Source organism: Ascaphus truei, chromosome 2 (assembly GCF_040206685.1).
Source record: "Ascaphus truei isolate aAscTru1 chromosome 2, aAscTru1.hap1, whole genome shotgun sequence".
In the NCBI taxonomy this organism is placed as follows: Eukaryota; Metazoa; Chordata; class Amphibia; order Anura; family Ascaphidae; genus Ascaphus; species Ascaphus truei.
Genome location: NC_134484.1, coordinates 397,512,904 through 397,530,090, shown reverse-complemented (window position 1 = coordinate 397,530,090; position 17,187 = coordinate 397,512,904). Strand labels below are relative to the sequence as shown.

Sequence of the window (17,187 nt, the reverse complement as noted above, 5' to 3'; positions counted from 1 at the left end):
ACAACCAAGGGACATAGTGATCCATCTGCACTACTACAGGACAAAAAAGAGACTATTCTTAACAAAACAAGACCCCTACCTGTGGTGGAATATGACGGAGTGCGGCTCACAATTTTCCAGAACTTGTCCCCAGAGACACTGGCCCGCCGGATAAACCTGCTGCCGATTACCAGAACCCTAAGAGAGAAGGGGATCAGGTATCGTTGGACCTTCCCCTTTGGCCTACTGGTAGCTCGGGGTGGCAGAACCTTTCTCATCAAGGACCTGGAGGAGGGACCCTCCTTCCTACACAAGCTGGGCCTGGGAGAGGCCCCCGTGGAAGCGGACCCTACGGGCTCAACCCCAGACCCCATCTGGTCACAGACCCCGAAATCCCCCAGAGCACAACGGGACAAAGTCTAGGGGAGGGAGTCATAATCATAATCCCAGTTATAAATTACGCAGCGGTTTGGTTATGCTGCTAAAATAGACACATCAAATCCCAAAGTTTGTAGGAGGAAGGGGTCCCATGAAGCAGTGCCCTACTAGACTGTTGAACGCTGCAATAGAGAGTTAAGATCACGTTGATGAAGGATTCGCTGGTTTTTCTATCGCTCACAAGACGGTTCCCTGTAAAGAAGATGGCGACGACGCACGAGGGAGCTGGAGTCCACGGTGACACGCAGGATCCGGATGGCAGGTTAAGGCGGGAGCCGGGAGAGCACGCACACACCTCTGCCCAGGGAGAAAGCTGGATCCAAAATGGTGGCGGCCAGGAAGGACGTCATCAGGCAGGGGGGGGAGCCAACAACGGAGGCGCCATCTTGGAGGAGGCAAGAAGCCAGAATGAGACGGAAGGACCCTAGGGGTGCCTGTGGCGCGCCGGAGCGGGAGAACGAAAAATACGCGCCACAGGCAAGAAACGGACAGCTAAGGCTAGAAGCGGGAAATTTCAAACAGGGAGAGGGGATTAGAGGGACAGGAGAGGTAGATGCCGGCGCGGATGGGAGGCATAGATGGCAATTGGAGAGAGGGGTAAGGAGAGTAGGAAGCGGAGCAAGGTAGGGGTGAGGAGAGGGGGACACGAGCCCAAGGCGGGGTAGGGGAGGCAGGAGCAGAAGGTAGAGGTCCCGGCCTGGAACAGGGGGTTGGGGAGTAGCAGAAGGCAGAATAGGAGAAGTGGATAAGAAGGTTTAAGCAGGTGAGATTACAGGGATAAGAAGCTAGGTAATATAAAGCGAGAAAAGACCTTTTGCCGACTTATAATTAACTCTACCAGCTACCTTTAGCAGCTCCGATAGAGCACAGCTCCCTAACATAGCTCTATCTATTTGTTACACCCAATTAAAGAGGTGTCAGTACTGCCACAGGGCAGTACTTGCTTTCTGGGTCACACTCCAATTTGTCACTGTCAATACGAGATACATATGTAGCTAACTAGTATTCAACACTTATCAATACTATGCTCTAAGCAAATACAGCAAGCGCTTCAATAGTGCGAAAATCTACAGCTACACTGTCTTTTGATACTATGTGGCAAGACTGCACGAGCAACAACAGCCTATCGCGCAACGCATACGCGACCCTCAGTTAAAAATCCTCAATATAGAGTGTGGGATATTCTTTCGTGCAGTGTCTACTCAGTGAGCATTACCATTTGTGTGGCTATAATCTAATCTTACTCAGTACAGCATACACCCGTGCTTACCCACATCAAACTTCATGCTAAACACCCGGAGCAGCAACAGCATAGCCCCGCTCTGGCGCATGCGCAGTCTGCGTCCGTTAGGAAAATTTATGGATACAAACAGCCCCGCTTGTGATACGTTATGCAAATATAAAGTCTAGCTAATTACTAAACATACTGGGGCCTCCGCATACCTTTGAGCTATACTCCTGGTGCAGCAATAACAGAGCCCCGCTCTGACGCATGCGCAGCCTGCGTCCATAGGGAAAATCTTACGGATACAAACAGTCCCGCTGGTGACGCATGCGCGGTTCGCATAACCCCAAAGCTATCTGATATGGGGCACCTCTCTGCACAGACAATGTATGGCGATAATACTAAACATGCTAGGCAACTATAAAGTCTAGCTAAGTATAAAGCATACTGTGGCCCCCACTTACCTTCGAGCTCCTTATCAGTGATAAAACCACAATATAACACTGTCTCACGACAGATGCAGGCGCAGTGCGAGTTTAAACTGAGCAATATTGGAAGCAGAGTTTTGGTATTAACACTGCCTGCTTTTTGAACGTGTATCAAGATATCTGTACAACTTGTTTAAGGACACATGTGCTAAATCTGGAAATAAAGACCCAATATCCCATAACCTGTTTAACTCACCAATGAGGTATTTACCATAACATCCCTGGTAAAGCCACTACTTTTCAACAGCAGCCGATGACGGCACGTTTGAATCTCTAGATCAAACGGATAGCGAGACATAAAACAGGGACACAGGGTACAGACTCCTACAGTGGAGCAAAGGTCTCAAGCACTGAATATCTTACCCACTATAACGAGAGATCTAGGGGAATTATTTGAACATACAACACCGTTTACACAAACATATTTTTCCACCTGTACTCACCATAGACTCGGACACTGCGACTGGAAGGATAATAGGCATCTCATATAGATTAGTGCACTAGAGCCTAAAGAGACGCTTGGTAGAGATTGAATAGACCTTAGCAGTCTATTTTTAATCAGTATATAGAACTATACTATATACTGTTTTAATTACACGTTTACACAGTGATTTGAAATAAAGCTAACTATATTGACTACATTCACTCCTGACCGTTTATACTATAAAGGTCTGCGGTGCGCCTACAAAAGGGACTCTTTATGTGTATTTTCTTTGGTACCCATTTCTTGTCAAATCAGAAGCCCTCAATATAAATCTTCCCAAAGAAGTTGAAAAACTGATTGATCTCAACTTTAACTTTAAATGGCAACCCTCCGCTATCAAATATTTAGGGGTATATCTTACACGGGACTATAAAACACTATATAAACAAATTTTCCCAGGTTAATAAAGACACTGAGGGAGGATCTCAGAGTGTGGTCGAAAGGGGGCATCTCATGGATTGGAAGGATACACTGCGTGAAGATGAATCTCCTCCCAAGGATGTTATATCTTTTCCAGAGCCTGCCTATACCTATAGTTTACTCTGACATCCTCTCCCTACAGTCACTAATCATGAAATTCATTTGGAATAAGAAAAAAACAAGAATTGCAAATGGTATATTAATGAGACCCACAGTGAGAGGAGGGCTAGCGGTACCTTGTTTGTTAGCTTACTACAAAGCGGCCCAATTGACTCAAATTCTCCAATGGCACATGGACCCAAGCTTAAGGAGATGGGTAGAGTTGGAGAAAACGTGTTGTGCACCGATTGACATCCAGAAGCTGATCTGGCTGCCCAAAAGAGGGGTACGCCAGATAGGCACACCGCTCCAGACCATTGCCAATTCACTACGAGTTTGGGAGGCCACTAAATTCAGTTGTAAATTAACTACCAAGGCATCACTCATGAGGCCAATCATTGGCAATCCATATTTCGCTCCAGGGCTGAACAGCAATAACCTGCTATATTGGATACAAGCGGGCATTACCCGCCTTAAGGATCTGAGGGCAGGATATATATACAAACATTTGAGCAAATTAAATCCACAACGGATATCCCAAATAAGGAATTTTTTTGGTACCTCCAGATCAGAGATTTTTATAACAAAACCCCAATCAGACCAGCACAAACCAATTTTGAGCAGCTGTGTTCCAGAGATACGGACACAAGAGGACTCACATCTAGAATGTACAGGGAAGTGATCTGTCCGGAGACGCCAAACGAGAACAGGTTACGCTACATTAGACAGTGGGAGACTGACCTAGGGGAGACGTTAGAGGACGACGACTGGGAGCAGATTACACAAGCGGCAGCAAAAAGCTCCATCTGAACCACACTAAAGGAGCACGCGTATAAGGTCCTGATGCGATGGTACTACACCCCAGCTCGATTAGCTAAATTTGTTAGGGGCTACTCCCCGCTCTGCCCAAAACAGTGTGGAGAGGTGGCAGACTTGCGACACATGCTGTGGTCTGTACAAAAGTGGTCCCGATTTGGGAACAGATTAGAGATTGGTTACAGCGGATTCTCGGTTGGGAGATCCCCCTGGACCCGTGGTTGTTCCTGCTGGGCAGGCGGATCCAGGGTATGTCAAATGCGACGCATAAATTGATCGCGCATTTTGCAACAGCCACTAGATGCGAGATTGCAGCATTATGGAAGCAACCAGAAGTTCAAATTATCCCCAAGATTAGAAATAGGATTTGGTACGTTTGTCAGATGTAACAATTAACGAGTTTAGTTAATGACACCAGCACAAATTTTCTAAAAGTCTGGGCGCCTTGGCTGGCACAGACAGATATCCCCGGGGTAGATGCCACCGTAATCTTGCTTTAATAGCTTCAGAAGTGTTCTCCTTTGAAGGTCAGAGACCTGAAGACAAACAGCGACAAACAGGTAGTTGACAGCCCCCCGCGCAGTAGCCCCCCAAAAACAAAGGGGAAGACATGGTAAGCTCGAGGTGGAAGCAAGAAGGCCTAACCAAGAAGCCAGGAAGCAAGCAAGAGAAAATACATCAGAAGAAGGGCCCGGAGTCGACCGATCCCCCCTTCCCCCCCCCCCGTCCCCCCTCCTTCCTCCGCCCCTCCCCTTCCCCTGTCCATCATCCGGTTTGTCTTGTATGTGATGTCCGAGTTTTGTACTGTTGCAGTTAAAGGTGGACATATGTATGTTTAAAAAACATTATTGGGGGGAAGTAACACAATGGGATGGGATACAATGTATGAGTTTGTTACCCCAATAAAGAAAATTTGAAGTTGAAAAAAAAAAAACTAGTAACAGGAATTAGGGTGGTGTTAGTTGGTTCTGATTTGGAGCTCAGTTATTGGAAGCTTTCAAAATTTAGCCTTGGTCCCAAATATCATTGTTATAGTCTTGTCAGTGTTTAAAAACAGTTTGTTTTGGGAAATTCAATTGTCAAGTCTCAAAAAGTCAGATTGAAGTATATGTTCAAGGTCGGAGAGGCTATGGCTGTGTGCATATGAGATTGTGTCATTTGCATACATGTGTATTGAAGCTCCCTTATAAGCTGTAGGAAGATCATTGATGAAGACTGAGAAGAGTAGGGGTCCCAGAACAGAGCCTTGTCGGACACCTCAGTTGATATACAAGGGGTTGGAGTTATAGCCTGACATGGACACGTGTTGGGATCTACCTGAAAGGTAGGAATGAAACCAGTTTAAAGCATGTTTCCCTATTCCAGAGCACTGGAGTTTGTTAAGCAGGATAGCATGATCAACAGTATCAAAAGCCTTTGCAAAATCTATTAATATTGCACCAGTGAGTGGTCCCCGTTCCATTCCACACTGGATTTCATGGCAAACTTTTAGCAGACTAGTTATGATGGAGTGTTTGGGGCGAAAGCCACATTGGAATTGGCTAGGGAAATTTGTCTTGGTATAGTAATCGCTTAATTGGGAGTGAACACATTTTTCCATGACTTTGGATAGTATTGGGAGAAGAGAGATTGGCCTGTAGTTTGAGTTTTTGTCCCCACTTTTGAAGATTGGGACAACTCTGGCAGCTTTCCAGGTCTTAGGGATATGGCCTGCAGTCAGAATAGAGTTGACTATGGAAGCAAATGGTTTGGCAATGGCTGGGGCACCAAGTCTTAAGAACTTAGACTGTAGTAAGTCAGGTCCACATTGGCTGCTTTGTTTTAATTTGAGGAGTGCTTGTGTAATCTCCTCTTCGGAAGATAATGGGAAAAATTGAAAATTGTGGGCAGTGTTGGAAGGGGGTTGGGCTGTTGGGGTACTCACAGGATGAGATTCAGTTTTGTGGTTTGGGTTGCGTTTCACTAATAAGTTAGTGGCACACCCCACAAAGTAGTCATTGAATGCATTTGCAATGTCAGTGGGGTTTGTCAGAGTAATATCCTCCTTAGTGATATTACCTGGTTGTTGATGGTTAGAAGGCTGGAATATGTTGTTGATAACCTTCCAGAAGTTAGCTGGGTTTGATGTATTCTGGAGAAGCTTGTCAGAGTAATATTGTGCATGTCTTGTTTGCCTTGTGCACCACATGTCCCGCAGGCATCTGTAGTGATTGAGATCCTTGTGTCACGCTTGTGCTCTCCACACAAGCGAAAGAGAAAGGGAAGGACCTGTTAGCGAGGTGGGGAGGCCGTAGGGGCTACGAAGGGAGTAAGTTGCCGCGCAGCTGGGGATCGGCGCACGTAGTCACGTGACTGCGACGCGTGCATGAGAATGCGCGATGCGTCCGGAGGTGCGGTGCCTGGCTCAGTGACACAAGTGATCCAGCTGCATGTGCGTGCATGCTTTGACAGCAGAGCGGGAGTGCGTGCGTTCTCAGGCACCAACGCGGGGGTTGCTGGAAGCCAACGCTTCAGCACAGGAGTCTGGAACGGGAACCAGGAAGTAGAAACATGGACATGGAACATGGAACTAGGAAGGAGCCGAGGCGGTACAGTCCAGAGCACAAGGTAACATCCACAAGGGAATTGCTTCTTGGAGGACGTCCAGCCTCCTTAAAGGCACAGTGCCAGAAACAGCAAGGTGCAGCGAAACTAAATATAACATAAGGGTTCTTAGTCTAATCCATTGGCCAAGGAATTATAAGCCTGCTACCACGTCAAGGTGAACCCTACTAAGCAGGTACCTACACTACCCGACGGTAAACTAAGCTTAGTAGTATATGAGTGACTGTCCCAGTCTTCCGGAATACAAAGGAGATGAGTAAAGGTCCCAAGGAGGTCCACGCAGGAACAGCATGCGATGATGGTAGTACTTGCAGGAACCCAGATAGGTAGCCACTCAGTGCTATTTAAAGGAAGCAGCAGCTGTAAGCAATGAGAAAGTCAGAGAGAGGCTTACTTCCTGTCAGGAGGAGGGCGGATTTGCCAGGAAGCAAGATGGTGTCGTTTGCTTCAGAATCCTTAAAAACACAGGATCTTGACTCGCAGCTAGAGGGCGGCGATCAGAAGGAAACAGGTAAGGAAGGAACATGCCGCAGGGGGCATGTTCCGCGCATCGTTACAGTACCCCCCTCTTAAGGATCGAACCCCGAGCGATCCAACAGACTAAGGGGCAGCGATGCATAGGAAGGAAGACTCGCAGCTAGAGGCAGCACCCGCCACACAGAGAATCAACAGGGAATCTTGACTCGCAGCTAGAGGGTGGCGCACACCATACAGGGAGACATCAGGAAAACTAGGCAAGAGGGCAGCGCCCGCCACACAGAGAATCAACAGGAAATCTTGACTTGCAGCTAGAGGACGGTGCATGAGACATCAGAGAAACTAGGCATGGGTAGAGAATACGCCACAAGGGGGCGTGAGGTTGACTTGCAGCTGGAGAGCGGCGCACGCCGTCACGTGTACGTGCCATGCGTGAGAGAATGCGTGACTCGACCGGGGGTGGCCGGGCTCCGAGGTACGAGTAGGGAACCGCGGCTGTGTGCATGCTCTATAAGGAGAGCGGGAACTGAGATGCGGCAAGTAAGGATGGAGCACGCCACAGGGGGCGTGTTCCCTGATTCCTTACACCTTGGTAGTGCCAGTTACTTTGTAGCTTTTCCATAAGACATCCCTGAACTGGTAAAGTGCAATAAGGTCTGTTGTAGCCCACTGAATGTGGCCCCCGTACTCTTATTCTGTGTAGTGGAGCATGGGTATCACAGAATTTTAAGAAATCGGATTGGAAATAGTCAAGTGCAGAATCAGGGTTGGGAATTAAGTCGATTCTGTGATAAGAGCTGTTGGTAAGGTCATCCAGAAACTGTTGTGGGTTAAAGTTTCTAAATGTTCTAGTGAGGAGAACTTTAGGGCTTGATTGGGGTGGTTTAATTTTCCTTACACAGTACACTATTGCATGGTCACTGAAAATGTCAAGAAGGATGCCAGAGGATTGGATTCTGCAGGGATTTGATGAGAAAATCCAGTCTAACAAGGAGTGGTCCTGAGATTTCAGGTTTGTCCGTGTGGGTTGGGAAATTAGTTGCGTTAGGTTAAGTGACGAGTTGTATCTGGATTTTATGGTATTTAGGGTCGAGGCAATTGAAGTTGAAATCCGCAAGAACTAGCAGCTTACTCTTCTCATTCAGAAAGGAAATTGAGCCAAGAAACTGGGTGATGTCAGTCAGTGACTCTAGAGGGGCTTTAGGGGGGTGGCAGATGCCAGCAACTAAAATGGCTTAGAAAAGGGGAGGCAGATTTTGCCAACTAGGATTTCAAAAGAGGGTGGGCTTGTAGGGCAATTTATCAGTGTAAATTGTAAGGTGTCTGCAATATAAAACAACACCCCTCCTCCTCTCTTTTTCCTATGTCTTCTAGAAATGGAGTATCCCTGAATGGCAATATTTGCATCGGGAGTTTTAGGGATTAGCCATGTTTCAGTGAGAACGAAGGCTTTGGGTTTATGCATAAGGAACCATGCTCTTAGTTCATCCAGTTTGGGCAGCAGGCTCTGGATATTTATATGGGTGACAGATAGACCTTTTTGGAATTTAAAGGGGGAATTATCAGGGGTATGGGACAGAGTTGAAAAGGGAGGGCCTGTGTTAGGTTCAATATCACCTGCTAAAGAGAGTAATAGTATGAGTAGAAATTTGAGTAGTTGTTTGCAAGTTGTAAATTTGTGATGTTTGCCATTAGATTGAGCGGTGGGTGGTGTGCTGGTTTTTAGAGTTCTCCACCAACATTCAGTAGATAGTGCAAGGCTTTTGAGTAATCCAGGGTGTATGGTGACATTGGGTGTGGGCCAGGAAGGAGGAGTTTGTAGTGGATAGAGCGAGTAACATTTCCATGAGGTCATGAGAAAGAACAAAGTTGAGATACATAGCAGGTTCGTTATCACAGAGCTAGGTAATTCTGCATTGAGCTTTTGTGAGCCAAGTGAGTGTGTGCAGAATAAACAGCAGAGGTGTGCTTTTTCCTTGTCGAATGTTTTGCTGCATTACAATGCTAGGGTCTATTCAGGGCTTGCTGTGGGTTGAGTGGGTGAGGGTTGATGAGGGGGTAGTTGTGTGCAGTCAGTGTTGGGAGAGGCTTCAATAAAATAAGTTGTAAAGGGGTGGGGGTTAAGTGTGCAGGCTAACAAGCATGGGGTCATAGTGTGGTCAGAGAAGCTTACCGTTTGTTGTCTTGTGTAGAAGAGTTTGCAGTAGGTCCATCCCCAATCATCTCTAGTCAAACTATAGTCTAACTATATATTCTCACTTAAAAATGCATCACTGTAAAATGCCAATGCAGAGGGTGGTGTTACTTTTGTACATCTGAGCAGTCACATGAGCCTCACCCTCATCAATAAATCTGCCTGTTACAAGTTGGTAATTAAGCAGCACACAGTTAAAAGAGTAAAAAAAAAAAAAAACCTTTTGATATTCAAACATACCTAAGATCAATAATAAAGGCTGGGTGGGGTATTTCTTTTAAAACAGGGGTTGCAGTTCAGAAACATATCTGTGAAGAGACTATAGTACTGGTGTGGTAGTTTTAGAAAGGTGGTGGCACTAGTATCTTAGTAATTAGCCCGCTTCTCCTAAGCCTCTTGAATGCTGGGTGCAGGGGAAGTTATTTCAGTGGATTCAGATCTTGATTCATCTTAATACAAGTGAGCCTCTCAACTCAACCATGGGACAGTTTCACGTGGCGGATAGTTAGAATTGCACCCACTGCTCTTGCAGGAGGAAAACTCAGCAGGAGTCAGGAACTATCACCCTTATATGCCTCCACCACGGCACTAGTAGTATTACTAGCAGTAGTAGCACTAGTAGTATTAGAGGTGTCTGCTGCTTCTGCACTAGTGCAAACCATAGTAATGAGCCACGACCTCTGCTGCTGTTACTGTCAACACCATCACCACCCTATCACCCCTACCCCCTACCCACACCAAATCCACTATCAAAAGCAGCTTGTCTTGAGGCCTTAGAGGAAGAAAGCAGTAGTTTGTGTGGAATGTACGCTCACTGAGGCTGCCCTCTGTGAACCTTCATTGCCCTCCTCTCTCTGCCTTTCTTTCTTTTCCAACACTACCTGAACCCAATAAATTAGCTTCTCCTTGCAATTTGTCACAGCCTCTTCACCATGGGGCAAAAAGTATTTAATTCTGTCTTTGAAGTGAGGGTCTAAAAGTAGTATTACTAGCAGTAGTAGCACTAGTAGTATTATATTATATATATATATATATAATCTATAAAAAAAGGGCAAAAGACGTCTTGCTCATGGTATAGTAAGTTTTCTGGGAAGTGAGCTACGTACAGCTCAATGACTCCTATGTAAAGTACCTGTAGTGCATCACATCAGTCTCTTGGTAAGGAAATGCAGCAGCAGTGTTTGTATCCACTTGTTACGTAGTTCTTGGTGTGGTACAAAGCAGCCTTGTATGCAGGTTGATAATCACCGACGCTGGTAGAGGTTTACTGTCAGGCAAATGGAAGCAGTGGTGCTGGAGGAACCTTGCAGGAAACACTGCAATAAGACACGGAGAAAGATAGTAATACGGATCTTAGAGCAGGAGCTCTAACATTGGAAGTTATTTTATCAAGGGATAAGGTTTGCTAGTTCATGGGTCGATTTGTATAGGCCTGGGACAGACCTGAGGGTCAAGTACCGATAAGGTTGTACATCCAGTATCAGATTTCCCATTAGACCAGTAGGGCCCGGGCCTAAGGCAGCAAAATGTAGGGGCAGCAAAAATTTCCACCCCCATATAATTTTTCCGCACTCTCGGGCCTATCGGACCTAATGCGAAGGTACTTGCCTGTGTCGGCCGCCTCCTCTCTGCTGCCCTCCCGCTCCTTTGGAATCCCAGCATCAAATTACGCTGCGGACGTCCCCAAAAGTATGTCACTGGGCGGCAACGTGACGTCAAATTCTGTCGCATTTCCATGTCAATGCGCCGCCACGTTGGTGATGTCTGCAGCGTCATTTGACACTAGAATTGCAAAGGAGCAGGAGGGCGGCAGAGAGGAGGCGGCCAGCACCGGCAAGTGTGGCAAATTCTGAAATCTGCCGCTTTGTACATCACTCTTACTAGAGAAAATAATGAATATACAATGTACGCAGTGTTACCAATAAAATATATGGACTCATTGAAACTCAAATCAATGTGGGAATAATACAAATCCGGTGACTAAGAATAACACATCTGATTGTACTCTAGTAATATGATTATATGAAAAAAAAGGAACTGTGTATCACAAGTGCATCTATAACCAGGACAGTTGGCAGCGTGATCATGCAAAAACAGTTGCAGGTAGGGCTCAGCCGTATACGACCTGGTAATCGTGGCCTCTATTGCTCCGACACTCCTCCCTGCTCCCCGCTCACTGTTGACGTCGCGAGAGTGACATCATCACACAGTTCCTGTCATACACAGTTCCTTTTGTTGGATACGTGTGCGTCAGGACTTTGTGGCTTTCCTTTCGGGGGGGGAGCTTGTCATCTGACAACATTGTCAGGAGACATAATACATATCCCCTATGGTGATTAGTAGCAATGCTGTGCCTCTATATACCTGTTTAGCCTGTTGGCTGTGCATTCTAGGTACACGTAGAGTGTGTGATTCAGCTATTAACACAGCGTCCTTGGTTAAGTACAAATTGCCAGTATCTATGTATATGATTGATGGGATCCACACCTTTAATTATAGCTACTAACCAGTCAGCACATTGTGCGGCACATTCCCTCAGGAAGGGACATATATGTTGAGCCCTCTGTATACTCTTGATGGTTCAACTGGTGTTTGTATTTCTGTGTTACATATATCTTACACAGCGTGCATGATTGAATATATATTGCCAGTACCGATGCATATGACCGACAGGTTATACATACAATAATTACAGCTGTTGAATTACAGCGTATAATATATACCTACACTGCTCTACCCACTCCCTGCACCCACTTCCTGTTTCTTTTAATATTTGTAGAAGTCTTTGCATATGTGTTTAATAAAACTGTTTTTATATATATTTCTTTCATATGGTGTATGGGGTTTTTTACCCAGGGATTGAATTCTTCCCAGCCATTTATAGTAGAAGGGAGTACAAATAGGATTTATTTTGGGTTCTCTCAACCCTACACCCTGTCTCACTATAAGACTAGGCAGCATCAACAGCCTATTGTAGGGTGTACCCCATTCCTCTGACCTAACCTAAAATGGCCCGTATTACAGTATACTTTTCTCACACATTTATACATTATATTGCTTAGCCATGCCTTCCTCTGTTTTAATTGTAAATATGTATTCACTGATGTTTGTGCTTGTGCTCCACAAATGTATTTATTTTCTGAGAATTTGTTACATTTATTCGTCTGTAGATGTCTTCAATACACTGGCAGCACCCCTTCGCCAATATTAAGGCATATAGGGCAAAATCAGATCATTTTTGTCAACTCTTTGTTTATTGGTATACTTTATACCTGTTGTGCTGTTATCCTTCTTTTTTCTACACGTTGATTCTATTTTGAGCATCATATTTTTAAATGTTATTAAACCCCTGGCTTCAAAAGGGGCCAGCAACACATTGAAGGGGATTAATAAATAAATAAATCTTTATTATAGCATTTACAAATATTTTCTCTCTGTGTAAGCAATTTATTAACAAAATTGAATTATTTTTCTTTAAACTACAGTACTTTGTAAAGAAGAGATATGCAACAGATGGTACTGTAATAGCTATGAAAAAATAAATATTTGATAGGAGGAAAACTTCACTGACATAATTCACTAATGTTTAACCAGGAGATCACAGTACTACTTAGCTAATAAAGGAATAATAAAAGGTGTCTGCTCCATTACCAGAAATTCTCTTCACTTACGAGCGACCAAGACAGCTGCACAATGTTCCCACCCGGTCTGTCACAGTGAAAAAACTAGCAGCTACTGTACATATCGTGCACTGCACATTATACAGTATATTTGTAAGCATGCTCCTCATTGACTGCTCTACACAGATGATGATTGGACAGTAGAATGGTCCCTTTTCATTGGTTTGTATTGTGCACTGTAGTTACTCATTCTAGGAGTGTCATTTCTGTTCTCACAGTGCAGAGCAAATGTGCTTCTAGTTTCCAGCTGCTTAGAACTGTCTCCAGCAGCTTTTGAGTATTTCATACGTGTCAATTTTGTATTAGTCTCACTGATTTAGAGTCAGTCTCACTGATTATTAGAAAGAGTAATCTCACACTTCAATGAAGTCTCGCTGATTAAAATAATTATTTTCCATTAAGGATTAAGGTACCATTTTTGTCCCCGGCTCCCAGAAATCTCACAGAAATTGGCCCTTGGAGATTGACATGTCTCAGGTTTAAACATTGATAAAGGAGAGATTTATTCCGCTGTCAGCACTTGTTTTCCCTTGTGGAGGATGATTATCTTCAGTGTAACATTTCCCACTGACTCTGCACAGGTTTGTGGCCCAACCAGTATCCACCCTTCAGTCTGACACTTTCTGGCTATTCCTAGGCCCACCCCTGGATATATCAAATGTATATAAGGCTGCAAAAGCACACAAGGCCTTTCTGAAAGAATTAACCCATCCACTGCCTGCACCTAACAGGACTTACACTTGTAGGGCCCAGGAAAATGAGTAGCGACCGGGAGGCTATGCTACAACTTGAATTCAGCACAGCCGGTGAAAAGTGATATTCATTTCATTTTTATTAATAAATAAAAACTTTTATTTGCAAATAAAAAAAAAACTTCACATTCAGGCAGATTATATTAGTATTTTGTTTTTAAAAAATGACTTTCATAGGATATCCCTATGTATATATTTTACAGTAAGAACTACTCAGCATTTTAAATGCTACAGGTACCTCCTGAAAGACTGTTTTGATAAGGAGCAGAGCAAACAGCAGAGGACACCCGGACAGCGGTATTCCAGCATAAATTCCCTAGTGCCACATACAAAACTGCCTTTTGTTGCAGCTACTGCGAAGGTCATAGCCAAAGGCAGCCCCGGTAGAGCCCTTCTTCCCTGTTGCAACTGGAGTATTAATCTCTGCTGCCTGGAAATACTGCAGTAGTGTTCCCTGAGCTTTTCCAGCAGCAGGGAAGATCTGCCTGGCTACCACACTACAGTTAGAAAAAGTTATTTTACCCTTATTACCAGATACAGCATTTCAGTAGTGTGAACAGGGATATCAGAAATTAAGATGGTTTCATTGTTCTACATTCTAAATGATTCAGAAACAGCTAAACACATACTGCTATAAACTCTCACTGTGATATTTGCATCCCTGCCTGACTTGGGAATGGAGGGCGGGACTGGAGGATAAGCCATGTAGGTATCAATAATAGAGAAGCCAATTAGAGAATAGCTTACATTCACACACTGAAATGGGCTGAAAGCCCTGTGTCTAGTACAGCCTTGTGAAATTACTGGGAGGCATTTCATCAGCCAAGGGGAAACTAGACTCCGTGCCAGAGATCAAGGCCACTAAATGTCAAACTATTTAAATCAATAAATGATAAAAGATCAGTAAATTATACCACCTGCATACTGTCCAATATTTAAAAAAAAAAAACTAAACAAAGAGGGACACTTGTCCAAATTCACTGAAACATAGATGCACAAGTGTAGCGCAGTTTCCCCCACCCTATGGGAGATATGGCTGCTACTGAGTGTGTGGTGCATTACCTTTGGCTCACAGAAGGACTGAACCTTCTGCTGCTGGGAGCCTGGGGTGTACCTGATCCATCTGGTGACAGCGCCTCAACCTGTGCAGGATCCTACTATGTTGGATAAACTCGTCACAGGACCCAAAGCAATAATACACATACTGATATAGATAACAGTTTCCTGCATGCATATGAAAAAGGAACAACAATATAACACCCCCACCAAGTATGGCACGCACGGCCGTAACCCCACAGTGTCCACAAGAGTCAATCCACCCAATGTGTGCGACAGCACTGCCCACAACTAAAGTGTGATTTGTTGGTGCACTTGGTGATGTGATGATACCTGCCGGGGCTCCAGCACCCGTTAGCACCGACTGAAGACAAGAGGGATGTCCAGTCTCACAGCGTCGGCGGCGGCGATGAGTCCACCTCCACGGGGGGTTGTGTCCAGCTGGAGGGTCCCACCGTAATAGTCTCTTTCCATGTGGGGGTCTGGTCCTAGACCATCAGATTAGAAATAAGAACTTGAAGCAGCTCTGCTACCAAATAAATGTACAAGCCCCACAATAACTAGTTAAATACTAAGTGGTGCTCCCTAGGAGTACAAGAGGTATACACACACAAAAAAAGAAGTGCAAATACCAATAGACAGGATGAGCAGAATCTCCATTACAGGGCACTCATGGTGGGTACAAAATATATCAAATTCATTGAATATACAATTGATGGAATGAACTAACAAGACAGACGAATTAAAAACACTAAAAAACATATACTGTAAGTGAATCATCCCCAAATTGTCAGACACAACAGTTCTGTAAATGAAATACTGGAAAACACTACATAGAATGATACTAATATAGTGTATAGTGACAAAAACTAACACCTCGTCTGATATTAGAAGAACTGAATAGCTCACAGAATATTCATATAGTCCTGAAGGGGTTGATAAATGACCTCTCCTAATGAAAAATAGGATGTTTGCACAACCAGCTGGTAAAGAATTGATGGTCTAATTAGACCTCAGTGTGTGGCATATACTACTATGTCAGTTGCTAATGCATGTAAGTAAAACCTGGTGGAACACAGTGCCAATGATTGCTGAGAGATGTATAACAGCAAACACACCCAGTTCAACAGCTTGTGCTAGCAATTGATATTTTTAACCAAATGTCCAGCACTGAAACACAGTATATCAATATGTATCAAAAAGCAGAACTCAAGTGAGCTATGTTGATAGGAGTAAAATTAGAGCTAGTGTAGTAACTGTTAGTTTACCTTAATGATACTGTCTCCTTTGCAAAAAGCAGCAAGCTCCTGTTGTAGCATATAAACGAGCACCCAAACTGCAGTATAGCTTCACAGTGTTGTATAATCACTATAATGTATATTATAGCTTTAGTTGCATTTAAGTAATCAAATCGAGTTGTCAACAAACACTATAAAGTCCGTTTTATGCCAGCAGTATTTACTGCAGTATAGCTTCACCGTGTTGTATATTGCTAGATCATAGCTATAGTTACATTTAAGAAATCTAAATAAAGGTTCAACAAACACTAAAAAGTCTGTTTTGTGCCAGCAGTATTTACTCTATAAGTCCTGCACATGGTTTGCATCATATGTGTACCTGTGAGTGACACAGGTAAGTCCCTGCAGTTTTCACAGACAGAGCAAAGAGCTGTTGCTCAGGCCCGCCAACAGGGGGAGCCTGCCGGGGGTTGGTGTCCCGGGCCCTGTGAGTCAGGGGGCCAGGCCGCCCGGCCCCCTGCCGTTAAAAAAAATCCGCAGTGTGGCTGCACCCGGTGCCAGGTCTCTCTGACGGCAGTGCCGGAAGTCATCTGGGCTAAGCTTCCGGCGCGCCGGCGTGAGAGGGAGACCCGGCGCGTACGTGAGCAGCAGCGTGGAACAGTTGCCTGTAGCGGGGCGGGGCCGGCGGCAACTGCTGTGACCTGCCGTCTTGCCCGCCCGCAGTCACTGCCCCCCGCAGCACTGCCAGCCACCGCCACCCCCCTGCAGTACTGCCAGCCACAGCCCCCCCCCCACAGTACCGCCAGCCACTGTGCCCCCCCCCGCCCCCGCAGCACCGCCAGCCACCCGTACCTACGCTTTATGGAAGGTTCTCCTACTATGCTCGTTGACATAGGCCCTAACGGCCTCTACTAGCCATCTCTTTCGGTTCTCCTCAATTTCTCTCATCAATGGCTCCGGAACATATGGGTAATCGAACCCATGCGAGTTCCTGTACTTCTGAACTATATGTCTTTCGGCTCGGCTGATTTTAGTTAGCCGACGACTCTCAGCCTGGCTGAGCTGAACCCAGAACAAAGGTTCTTTAACCGGGGGATTATAGCTATCTAGGGCTTTACCCAAAGGCAGTACTTTACCCTGACTAATCTCTGCTGATTCCGCAGGGTTAAATTTTCCCTCAGCCCACCAAAGGTCTACCACATCCCTGGTCTCTAGTAGGATCCATGAATGGCACATA

General features: G+C 45.1%; 1 protein-coding gene across 3 annotated transcripts in view; it reads right to left on the bottom strand.

The window, feature by feature from the left end:
• Nucleotides 1–12,995, bottom strand: part of ASNS (asparagine synthetase (glutamine-hydrolyzing)) — a 53,323-nt gene extending 40,328 nt beyond the window's left edge. Inside the window, exons 1-2 of one of the 3 annotated variants that reach the window (XM_075587279.1) lie at nucleotides 12,876–12,995; nucleotides 10,357–10,540 (exon numbers count right to left, since the gene is read on the bottom strand). The gene's annotated coding sequence lies outside the window, so the exon portion shown is untranslated. The remainder of the gene's footprint in view (nucleotides 1–10,356; nucleotides 10,541–12,875) is intronic. The other 2 variants (XM_075587280.1, XM_075587281.1) reach the window with 2 other exon arrangements.
• Between the last annotated feature and the right edge of the window lie 4,192 nt (nucleotides 12,996–17,187).